At 37.0% G+C, this 12420-nt stretch overlaps 1 protein-coding gene across 1 annotated transcript in view; it reads left to right on the forward strand.

Moving 5' to 3' along the window:
* The window catches only part of Tspan7 (tetraspanin 7), a 104849-nt gene that overhangs the window by 16445 nt on the left and 75984 nt on the right, over positions 1–12420 (forward strand). The gene's annotated exons all lie outside the window — the stretch shown is intronic.

The following is a 12420-nucleotide window of genomic DNA, read 5'->3' on the forward strand; positions in this document are numbered from 1 at the left end:
GAGGCCAGCCTGGTCTACAGAGTGAGTTCCAGGACAGCCAGGGCTACACAGAGAAACCCTGTCTCAAAAAAACAAAACAAAACAAAACAAACAAAAACAAAAAAAGAAGAATGTAGCCAAGTTGACACAAGGCACATCAACACAGGAAAATATATTTACATTGTGTTGACTTTACATATATGTTGAACTGTCACAAGAGAGCAGTGACCTGAAGACATGACCACAGCAGAAAGCTTTTAGACTTTTAAAACAAGTACCAGTAAATACTGGAATTGGTGATGGGACAAGGAGATCTTGACAGGGGACAATGAATTCTAGTGATGTAATTAGGAGACATATAGAGGGTGTAAAACTAGTGAAAGATAAGGGCTATTTCACTAGGTTTATTTGTATGAGTCCATTGTGGCATGGTTCCCCAGTGATTGTGGGTTAGTTCTCATTCTGGTTTGGGTATACCTTCCCCTCCCTAAGGCATCTTTATGGTTTGCTTCCTGTACAAAGAGGCCAGTCAGACAGTTCTTCTGAAGCTACAGTTTCTCAGATGTTTCTAGATCGAAATGATTAATAACCAGTGAGCATCTTTGGGATGGAAGGGTCTTAACTCCTTTACTGTGTGCCTTGGAAAATATAGAATATTTACTATCTCTCCCTTTATAGAAATCTATGAATCCCTAGTTCATTTGTTGTGTGATATGTCATTGTCCATTCATTTTTTTTTCCTTCACTGGGGCCTTTTATGTTTATTTATAAGAAGTAAAATTTGATGAAAGTTTAGATACAAATACACACATGTGTATACCATACATTTCCATACTGTGTGTGTTTAAGCATCTCCAATATAGCGTATTGAACATTAACATTAATCAATTCAACTTTTATACATTTTGATCCTATTTTCTGACAGTTAGAAAAAGTAAATTCCAGATAAGCTTTATCATTTCTCTCCCTGTGACTTTCCATTCAACTTTTGGAGCAAATATCAGGTTGTTTTGCATTTTGCTTCCTTGCTGTAAGGGTAAGCCTTTGGAGAGGATTAGAGGTCACTCTGTGAGTCCTTTCTTAATCACCAATTTGCTTGCCTGCAACAACAACAAAAAAAGTTTTTGCTCCTATGAGCTGGCAAAAATTTCCTGTACAAGAAAGAAATCTTCCAATTTCCAGAATGATCCAGATTTACAATTCTAGTGGCTCTGATTATTTTGGTTTATAGTTTTGCAAATATTCCCATTGTTTTCTGCCCTTATAGCTCCAAGCTTCAGTTTTCCTAGTAAAAATAACAATACTTTGCAGACTGGGGATACAGGGTAAGGGAGCCTAATAGGAGGCACACTCTTGTCAACAACTAAGCAACAGCTCCTGCTTTTCTTTCAAAAGTCTGAGTCTATAACGAATCTTCCTTTTTTTCCTTTTTAGTTCATGGTTGAGGTAGGTTAGCTAAGACATCAAAAGTCCTGAGAATTTCCACTGGGTAGATGATACTCTCACTGTCATTTAAGATTAAATTATCTTATGCCTTAAAGATTCTAAATTGTTGCCCCAAAGCACATGAATATTATTTATTCCACTGCTATAAAATATAGTCGACATATGAAACTGATTCCTATGGCAACAAGCCCCAGACCACTTTGAACAGCTGGAAACCAAAGAAGTAAAAACTGCTAGAGATGCAACTTTTTCCCCTGTCTTTGCCCTGAAGAGTGCTAAAGGCAGTGGGAACTGTCAGGCATTTTCTTTTGGAGCTGACACTAGCTAAGCGGTTATCTAATCCACACATGGACACACAGATAAGGTTCATTTGCACAGCTGCCAACTCAGGCTCTGCCTGTTGATGTGATCTTGTTTCCACTCCCTGTATCTGCTTTTAGGGGGGGGGGAAACAAATCTGACCATTCCTAATTTCTGTGAATAGTGACAGGAATTCTTGCCCGTATAAGGTTAATTAGCTGTGTTATCTCTGATGAGAAGAGCTTAAGGCACTGGAGAACACTGGATAAAGTCTAGTTCAAAAACAGGAATTTCAGAATGCTGCTAAATTCCAGTTTCAACAAAAATAAAAGACATTTGTAGATAGACATCTCTATATTTTTTTTTTGCTTGTAAAACCAATTCTATAATAGCAGCAACACACACACACACACACACACACATACACATTAAATACTACATTGTGCTTGGATCCTGACTTCCCTCTACATCAAGCTATATATATATATATATATATATATATATATATATATATATACATATATATATATATAATTTTATTTATGTAGTTTTATTTTAAGGGAATCGGCAACATTTACCACTTGGTATTTTACTTTTTAAGCACTCACTTCCATCTTTGAAATCAACAATTCTATGTGATGAGATAGTAAAGTGTTTAAGCCAAGCAGATCAGTCCAAACACAATAAAATGTCCTAAATTCGTGATCTCTGATAAATCCGAGGAAGATGCCTGCTTGTTTAAAATGTTAAACGCTGTGCCATCTCAGTCAGTACACCGAGAGGGATCCACTGAGCGTAAGCTCCAGTCCTTCCCATGTCCCTTCCACATGCCTCACCCACCACTCTTCTCTGCCGCTGAGATTCACAGTGCTGACAAACATACAGTTTTTAAATTGAAATGTTTTGTGCTAACATACATCAAGCTTCTTTAATTGTAAATATTTGATTAATAAGGATTTGGGGGTATTTTATTTAAAAATAATCTATTTGTAGGGCCAGCTGAATGGCTTATCCAGTAAATGGTCTACTCCTCAGGACCCATAAGGTGAGAAAAAAAGAGAGCACTCACTCTCAAAAGTTACCCTCTGACTTCTGTACTTATGCTTAGAATGTCCCCACCCCACACAAAATAAATAAGCATAAAGTTTTAAAGAGTATTTAAAACTATTGGTAGACTGGTGTCATGAACCAGAGACAGAAACCTTCATTCAAATTCAACCTGAATTGAGCAGCGGATATAGAGTTGTATTGCTTTTTTTTTGTTTTAAATGTAAAGTAGTTCCCTGTGCTTATTTCCAGCGACTAAAACATGGAGGTTGTCTTTAATTTCTCCCCCATCTCATTTCTAGCTTTGTCAAATCGCCAGTTGCCTTAAACCAGCGGTTCTGAACTTGGGTCCTGACCCTTTACGGGTCACATATCAAACCCTCTGTATATCAGATATTTACACTACAAATTCATACAGTACTAACTGCTCAAGTACCAACAAAAATAATGTTCTGGTTGGGGGGTCACTGTATATAAATGGTTGCAGCATGAGGGAGGTTGAGGGCTGTTGTTTGGTTGTCTTCTCACTCATGTAGTACAAATCAAGTCCTCTTGAGTAGTTTTTGGGTTTTTTGTTTTGTTTTGTTTTTAAAGATTTGAGAGATTTTAATTGACAGGCATGGCTGTACCTAGTCTTTAAGTCTGCCCAAAGCAGACAGACTGAAAGCTTTCTAATCCTTCAGAATTGTATCTGGCAGCGACCTTGGAAAGAGTTTGCATCCTAGCCCTTCTCTCCATTGCATTGCCCCTTGCTTTAATTTTTTATGATTCATTTTCATACCAACATGACCATACCAACAGTCAAACCAGTGCTACCATCTTATTCTTGTGCTTGGGCCATCACTGCAATTTGGACCCCTACCCCAAACCCCTTCATTTCACTCCTGTTTGTGATTTTTATTCTAAGCAAGCAATTTGTTTTTTTTTAAGCCAAATTGAAAAAGAAAACAGCCATTATAAAACCTATAAAACCAAGTTCAAATATTTTTGCCTGCTGATAAAACATTAGTATCCCCACACAGCCTCCTCCCCTCTCCTATATTTAGCTTCCATTCAGGTCACTGTCTCCAGTTCTCTGGTTACTTAATCTTACTAGTCTTCAAGAGTTTATTCAGTGATCACAGTCCCTAACAAGCCATTTGTAACCTTTCCCTGCTACCAATCTCTCTCTCTCTCTCTCTCTCTCTCTCTCTCTCTCTCTCTCTCTCTCTCTCTTTCTTTTCTCTGAACTTTGCCCAGCTATTATATTCTGCTTGTTGTATAGTAATCATTTATCTGCTTGCCTGTCAGCTTTCCTGGTTCATTCTCTGCTTTTTTTCCAGAGAGTATATTTATGCTCAGAATATTGAGGGCCTGCTAAATGCTAAGTGCTGGGATTCAGCTGGACCAAATGAACACGGTGATCTGTTGAGAAGGGAGGAAATAGACAATAAACACGGAGAGAAAGGATAGCACTTCAAGCAGTGGTGAGTGTTCTGAAGGAATAGTTCAAGGAGTGATGATGGTATAGGACCCTAGTAATAGAGATGTCACAAAAGCTCTCTAAGGAGGTGGCATTTAAGTTGAAACCTGAGGGGTAAGGAGGCTCAGAATGTAGATTTAGATGGTTCAGAACCCAGTGTGATTTCTGTTATTTGCTATCCATTGTTAAGCTGATTACTTCAGTTATCTGAGCTGAAGCAAGTAATTTAGAAGTCAATTTATTGTTTGACTGCTATTACTTGACTCCTATTGACAGCTGGGCCAGATTTGCCTTCCTAAAGATGAATTCTTGTAACAGGAAAAACAAAGCAGAGCACAGGAACCTCATTTCGAGTAATTGGCATCCTTCTTTGTAATGACAAGAAAAACATTTTGACATGAAGTAGAGTTGTCGCTCAATGATTGTTTACGGCTAATGTTTTTCAGTTGTAGATCTGGTCCACATGGAGGCTTATGTACACAGTGTTAAGTCTCTCAAATCCTCCTTGCCTGTTTGCCATCTGAAATTGTCTATTAAGCATCAGTTCAGGCTTTAATTATCCTAAACCCATTGTCAATTGAATTTCGTAGATTGATTTTTTTTTAATACTACCAGCTCTAGAGTTAATCTGTTATGTGACACCAATCAAATTGTTTTGAAACTATGAACTTGAGCACTCCTACAGGAAAAACACCTCGTGCTCTTGATCACCAAAGCACTTCCAATTCCCTTGTGGTCTTTGTTTTCATATCTTCCTAGTAGTGTAGTTAAAAGGCATCCCAAATGCACAGAATTCCATTTTTCCTAGTTAGTGCTATTCAGGTGTAGATTTGGGTGTGGCTAAATGGTTGGGTATCTTGTGCCTGAGATGAAGTCTTTTGTTTTGTGGAAGAAATGTAAAATATTTATGTCTACTTTAATTAAAAATCAAGTAATAGTGTAGTTAAATTATTGTCACTTCCAGAAGCTAAGTCACTGTGATACAGCCTTTTATTCCTCTAAGAAATTCTATGGAGATGTTTTACTTTCTTCTTGACTTTCCCTGGAGTTGACCCTTCTGTGTGATCAGAATGCATGAAAGGTTATTTAGTTTTCATAATGTACAAAAATACACCAAAATGGAAGGAAGAACTGAGAAGGAATCGAGAAACAAAAGAAAGGAAGCAAGCCCCTCCCCTCGATTTTGAAAGTGATATAGATTAGTGAGAACTGTAGTTCTTCACATGTTCTGGTTAATCTACTCAGTAGTCTTCCAGCCTAGCAGACGTATGATAGTATTGTAGTGTTTCCATTATGTGTCTTCGTGGTTCATAATGGAGAATTATATTTTCATATCTATGCTATCCATTCTTTTATCAATTTGGGTCTGTATTTCATTTTTTCCCCTAAGAGACATCTTATTTTGCCCTAACCATTATGAGTTGAACCTAGGTTGCTCAGATTATTCTCAACCACTATTTTGCTTGTCATAAAGCATTTTGTTGCCATGTCTCCCTTTACAGAATTGGGAGTTGTAGAATAATTGCTAAGCTATTAATGCTTTGAGTACTTTTGGTCTTGTCTTGAGGGGAGGTTATTTCCTTGAATATTTTTCCAAATGTGAAGTCATGTAAGTTTGTTTCTTTAAATCTGGTATGGCACATGTTAAAAAAAAAAGATCAGATTAGCTTCTTACACAGAGTCTGAATTACAAGAGGCCTTATTTACTAGGCATTTTTGTAAATGTTAAGAGTATTATGGATTTTTCTTAATTAGACTGAATGTTGAAATTAGAGGTTAAAATGTAAAAAACCAATTTCTTGAAAGTAATTTATTGAAAATCTAATATGTATTAGCAATCCCCCATCAGTGTAGGGATAAGATCAATTCCTTGAATTCCCCTGTGTTCTGCTGGAGCAAATGACCCATCTATGGAGCTACTTGGAGAGGTAGTCAATGACAGTGATTGATGGTTATAAAATGTATCACCTGAGCTTTGTGACAGCTCTTGGAAAAGTGTACTTGAGGTGTCTCCAGCCTTGGGTATTCGTATTAGCTAGAGCAGATTACATTGATTGCCTGTATTTGAAGGTGTCCCAAAAGACTGGTACGGCATCATCAGTCTTCCATTATTGCCCTTTCTCTGAAATTGTGACCTTTCAACTTGGTCTTTAGCAGACTTTACATAATACAACTTGCAATGGGTGTCTAGTCCATGGGATCTTGGAGAGGTGTTAGTTATGTTCCCACTCCACCCTCATTGTCATTTGGCAGTGTCTGGAAAGAGTTTTCGTTGTCACAGTTGATGGAGCGAAGTGTGAATCGCTTGTAGTGAGTACAGACTAGGAAGGCAATGAATATATGACTAGCATCACACAGTAGCTGTAACTGCTAAGTGTTCAGAATTAAGTAGCCCTAGGTATTGGGAATGCTAAAACTGAAAAGTTCCAACTTAAATAAATTTCTCTCTTCCTTTTTGTTTCTTTTGAGATGTTATTTCCATGTTTGTCAGTTAATTATCAGTTCATATTCATGTTCTAGGAGAAATATTTCCCAACCAGATTCATTTTGGAGATTTTATATATATATATACACACACACACATGCCCACAAGCCCATAATTTGATTAATGAATTTTGACATATACATCGGATGAATGTTGATGATTTTGACATCAACATTCATCCAATGTATATAGTCATATCTATCTATCCATATAAACATTTTGGGGGATACTAACAAAACCAGGTAACTTTGCATACAGGCTGAAATTTAAGCCCCATGGTCGTTCCCTTGCCTAGCGCACCCGAGGCCTTGGAGTCAATTCCCAGTTATGAACAATAACAGCAAAATTAGTGTGTTTGCAGTATAGTTCTGTAGTTTCAAATATGTCTTAGTTAAATGGCATTCCATTTTAGATGAGGAGGATACTTGTAATCTAGGTATTGATTGGTAGCTTGTGACTAATTAGTAACATCTATGTGATAATTAATGAAGACAGCCATGGGTGGGTGTGACATTTTCACTCTCTTAGTATTAACATAATGTTGCTTTATGTTACTTACAGGGTCACATTTTGACATCTGGATGATTAGCATAGGAGATGTGTTTCACATTACAAAATGACTCTACATTAGCCTATGGCAGAAGGTGTCAAGTTTTATGGCCACGGGTTTCTGGGTTCCCATTGTATTTTCTCAAGCCAAATGTTTTTCTTGGAATTATAAATTAGAGCTAGGTTTCTGGTGCAAAATCAGAGCATCTATTCTTCTCCAAAAGGATAATTTACAGAAGGTTGGCTTTAGGGGAGTCAGAAATTGACTTTGATAGGTAGTCATAGCGCTACTTGTCTATGGTGAAGCACATGGAAGCTCATACTTCCATAGCTGAACTACTTCCTTACAGTGAGAGGTTTGCTTTGGCCACTAATTACCATAAATGCAGTTTGGCAGGTGTTTTCTCATCCCCTTTAAGTCCCTTTCCAGTCAATATGAAATTTGCACTCCTAGTTCTAGTATGAGCTGGCTAATACAGCTCCAAAAGGAAACACAGAAAATTTAGAAGGACGGTGCTGGCATTCTCCATTCATGGTCTTCTATTTGTGCTATAATGAGAACACACCAGTTCTCACTGGTTGGAAGAAAGTGAAGTGCATAGCAGAGCTGAAATTGTTAGAGCTATTTAACTACATGCTAATACTGTTGTCTATGACTTGCAGCAATCATGGTAATGTTTCTGGTTTTATTTGGGGGCTTATTGTAGGCTGATATCAACAGTACAAAAATGATACACTGGGAAAAATGTGCCTACAAGTTGAAAATGTTGTGCTTCCTGTTTTTCCCCCCTCTTTTGAACTTACCCAGCAATCAAACACTGCTGGAAAAAGAAATCATACTTCAATAATCCTGCCAAATCCACTATGTAATCTTGGGATTATTTGTGTGGTTCTACATGGTAGCTTTAGAATTTCAGAACATTCCTGAATTAAATAGCCTTCTAACTTAACAGAAATCATGGCTTGGCTTGAGGTAGCACACAGTGTTGCAAATGATAGGAAAAGACTTTTGGGGGGAGGGGCTGGAGAGATGGCTCAGTGGTTAAGAACACTCACTACTCTTTCAAAGGACCCAGGTTCATTTCCCAGGAGCAACATGGCCCTTAACAGGCAAGTTATATGTATTTACTTTAAAGGGATACAATACCATCTTCTGAGCTCCTTGGGCACCAAGCATGCCCATGGTGTACATACATATATACAAGAAAACATTTAAATGTAAAATTAAATGAACAAACAATGTTATTTTTAAGAAAAGACTTTGAGGACTAATGTTTGTCTTAGTCTCCTTTTCCTGGGTCCCTGAGCACCAGGCATCATCTTTTTTTAGACAGTTGAGTTTTGAGAATAATCCCAACTATTCTACTGATAAGAGGAAGTGGGTATAAAATGCCATCCCTAACCAAGAAACTATTCGTAGTTGGTAGCTACTGAAAGAGGGAAGGCAGTTTTCTTCAGTGGTCTGACTTATATCAGCCACACTCCTGGGTAGGCTCAGTAGTAGTTGTCCAATACAAAATGGACTTCATGTTTTTGTATATAATGTCTTTTGTTATTGCTTGGTGGATTGAGTAACATAAGACTAGGATTTCAACAGCTGTAGAATCTATAGTAAGTTGCTTCTCTTTTTTTGTTTTGTTTTGTTTTGTTTTTGTAAGTTGCTTCTCTTAATCCTCATATTGGCAATTTGTGAAAGGCTGATCAATTTTGTTGATTTTTCCAATAAACAAACAAGCATTTTTTGTGGGATTGAATTTTTTTTCTCTCTATTGATTATTGAAGTTTGGTCTTTTGCTATGTATTGTAATACTAAATACTGGCCCCCAGAGCCCGGTTGCCCCCAGGTAGGAGAGAATCTAAATGGAGACTAAGTGATGCCATATGACCTTGCCCCCCCATGTTAACCCTGATTGGTGAATAAAGATGCCTATAGCCTATAGCTGGGCAGAATTGAGAATGGCAAGGTTTTGGCTTCCCAGGCTTGGGATCTGAGGAGAACCTCTAGGAGGAGAGAGAGAGAGAGAAAGTGGGGAGAACAGGAGATACCATGGGGTAAGAAGTTCAAAACATGGTCATGAGGGCTGGCCAGCTGGAGTTAATAGGAGCCCACATGGAACACAGCAAGTTATAACCTGGGGCTTTTGATAGGGAAGTAGACATAATAGCATAGAGGGTAGACATCTGCCCAGCTCTAGGACTGATTAAGGCTTAACATAAATGTAAAGGTTGTGTGTCTTTTTGTCTGGGAACTGAATGATCAAAAACAGGACTGAGATTAAAAACTTTCTACAACAGTTGATATCTTTTTTATTTCATTTGTTTCAGCTCTGATTTTATTTCTCTTGTTTGCTTGTTTTAGGATTGGTGTTCTCATATGAAGGTAAAAGCTGGTGCCATTGCTCTAAAGATTTTTTTCTCATATCACTTAGTGCTATAAAATTTTCCCTGAGCACTGTTTTGGCTACAGTCTCATTTTTTTAAATAAATAGTTTTTTTTAATTCCCTTGCCATTGTATCAGTTTAGTTTCTTGTGTTTTGAGCCTCTGTTATGATGTGTATATATGTTTATATTGTGGCCTGCTATCAAATGATACTGTGTAACTTGATTTATTGTATAAGAACCTTGTAGCTATATGTAATATATCTATTTCATGTCTTCCCTTTTTCTATTTGTACAGTTAGTCTTTATACATGGTTCAAACACTATACATGATCTTTGACTTCTTAGTCTCTAGGAATGTGAGGAATTGATTTCTATTACTTATAACTTTTGCAACGTCAGACATACTCCTAGAGCAGCACAAAATACCTAAGATCCCTTCCTTTCTCCCTTTTCTTTCTTGCTGTCTTTTCATGTGCCATTTCTCCACCCATCCATCTCTTCATTTATTTATAAAAAGCTCTGAACTTCTGGTGGTATCTTTGATTCTAATTCAATATCATATAGTTCATTTCTGCCTTCTTTATCTGGCAAATTTCTGTACTCAATCTTAGTCACACAAACTAGTTTCAAAACTGCTCGTCCAGACTCTTCGGCAAACACCTTTAATGGCTTAAACATTTCTTTCAAGTCCTTATTTTTATCAAAAAAGAGTTTTCAGGCAATATATTCTGATTATGCTTACCCATCTCTCACCTCTTCCCAGACCTTCCCCCTTCCCCTCCCATCCTACTCTACAACCTTTCTTTTTTTAAAAAAGCAAACAAAAACCAGATACACACACACACACACACACACACACACAAATCCCACAAAAATGGAAACTAAAATATACAAGTAAAAAATGAATAAAACAAAAATTTCCCAAAGGAAAATGTAAAAAATGACACTAAAACACCATTGAGATTGTGTTGGCCGTCTACTCCTAGCCATAGGGCCTAGCCTTGAAGGTGGTTAATATAGCCAGTGTGCCACCATAGGAGGCACGGAATTTTCCCATTGTGAGTGATTATTAATTGTAGATAACATCTTGCTTGCGGATGAGAGATTGTCCACTAACCTTTGGTACTTCTGAGGTCCTTTGTGTGCTGTTTTAATCTTTGTGAGTTCATATGACCATCAATCCTGTTGTGTCTAGAAGGCACTGTTTCCTTGCTATCCTCTCACAACCGTTTGTTGTTGCCTCCCTTTTATATAGAGATCCTTGAGCCCCAAGGGGAGGGATTCATGTAAACATTTTTTAAAATATTAATTTAGTGGCCAAATACTGTTTACACAGTTAGAAAAATTCGTTCTATTCTTTTCTACCCACTTCAGCATAGTTATATTAGTTACTCGAGGTGCAATTTTTTTTTTTTTGGTTAGTATTTGTACTATATTATGTTTCCTCCAACAAAAACATCCTCTTTGATTTTTATTGCTTGTTTATATGTTCATTGCTATGCTTCTCAGAATCAGTGCTATGAAAACCTATGTATGCCAAGAAGTACCATTCTCCTATCCCCAATACACTTTCCCATTCCCCTTGCACCCCGTCCCTTCCTGTTTACTGCCTTAAAACAAATTTCTTTGGTTTCTGGCTTATCCTTATTACATTGCTTATATTCCTTTCTTAAATGAACTGTAGCATTCTACAGATTACTTTATAAATTTTTCTTTTTGAAATGTTTGACAAGTAGAATATATATGTATCCCAACCAGACAATTCCTTCCTTCCTGTCTGCTTAATACTTATCACAATCAAATGAACACATCTATCATCTATAGTTACTGTTTTGCGCATGTTTGTTTATGTATGGTGAGGACACATAAGCAATCCTGTACATTATTTCATATTGCTTCCGGAGAGAAATCTTCATATTTTTTTTACTTGTATGTCTCTCTATCATATGACTGTATTATAATAGCTAGTCTCCATTTTATGGGAAGTTTTGGTAATTTACAATATTTTATAGTTTCAAATGAATTTTCAATGAATAATATTGTATAGCTATATTTTCATATTGGAGGTATTTTCTTAATGTAGATACTTTATAAAACACAATTTCCTTCAGTGTATGTGTGTGTGTATGAGAGAGAGAGAGACAGGTGGGGAGGGAGTGAGGAAGGGGAGAGAGAGGTGAAGTTGTCTACATAGGCCAGAAGGCATCAGATTCCCTGAAGCTGGAGTATCATGTGGTTGAGTCACCCTGTGGGCACTGAGAACCCAACTCTAGTCCTATGGAAGAGTAATAGAGGTTCTTAACCACTGAGCCATCTCTCCAGCTCCTTATATGAAGTCTTAGCAGACTCCTGGGAGAAATAGTTCTTTATTTCCCTTGGATTGCTTTGAGAATTTTTTTTTAATTTTTATCAGGAAATAGAAAGCCACTCCCATAATTTTGAGAAAAGCAAAACAAAATTTGTATGAAGCTATAAATAGGATTCTTGGAATATTCCTTCATATATCCAACGATGCTTCTTTGAGTATTAGATTTTAAAATTCTTTTTCTCTTCTCTTAGTCATCACTTTTCATATAATTCTGTTATTTTCTGGAATGTTCACAGTTAGAGCTTGAGCAGAGCTCTGCTTACAATGATCAACATTTTTGTTTCTTATCTTGTCAAAGTCAAACAAAATATAACACCAGAAATGTTTACATTATTGAGATGTAGTTGAATGCAGACTGTTTATTTTTCCTTAACTGCAATTGGAACCATGTGTGTGGAAAG

Source organism: Mus pahari, chromosome X (genome assembly GCF_900095145.1).
Source record: "Mus pahari chromosome X, PAHARI_EIJ_v1.1, whole genome shotgun sequence".
Classification (NCBI taxonomy): domain Eukaryota; kingdom Metazoa; phylum Chordata; class Mammalia; order Rodentia; family Muridae; genus Mus; species Mus pahari.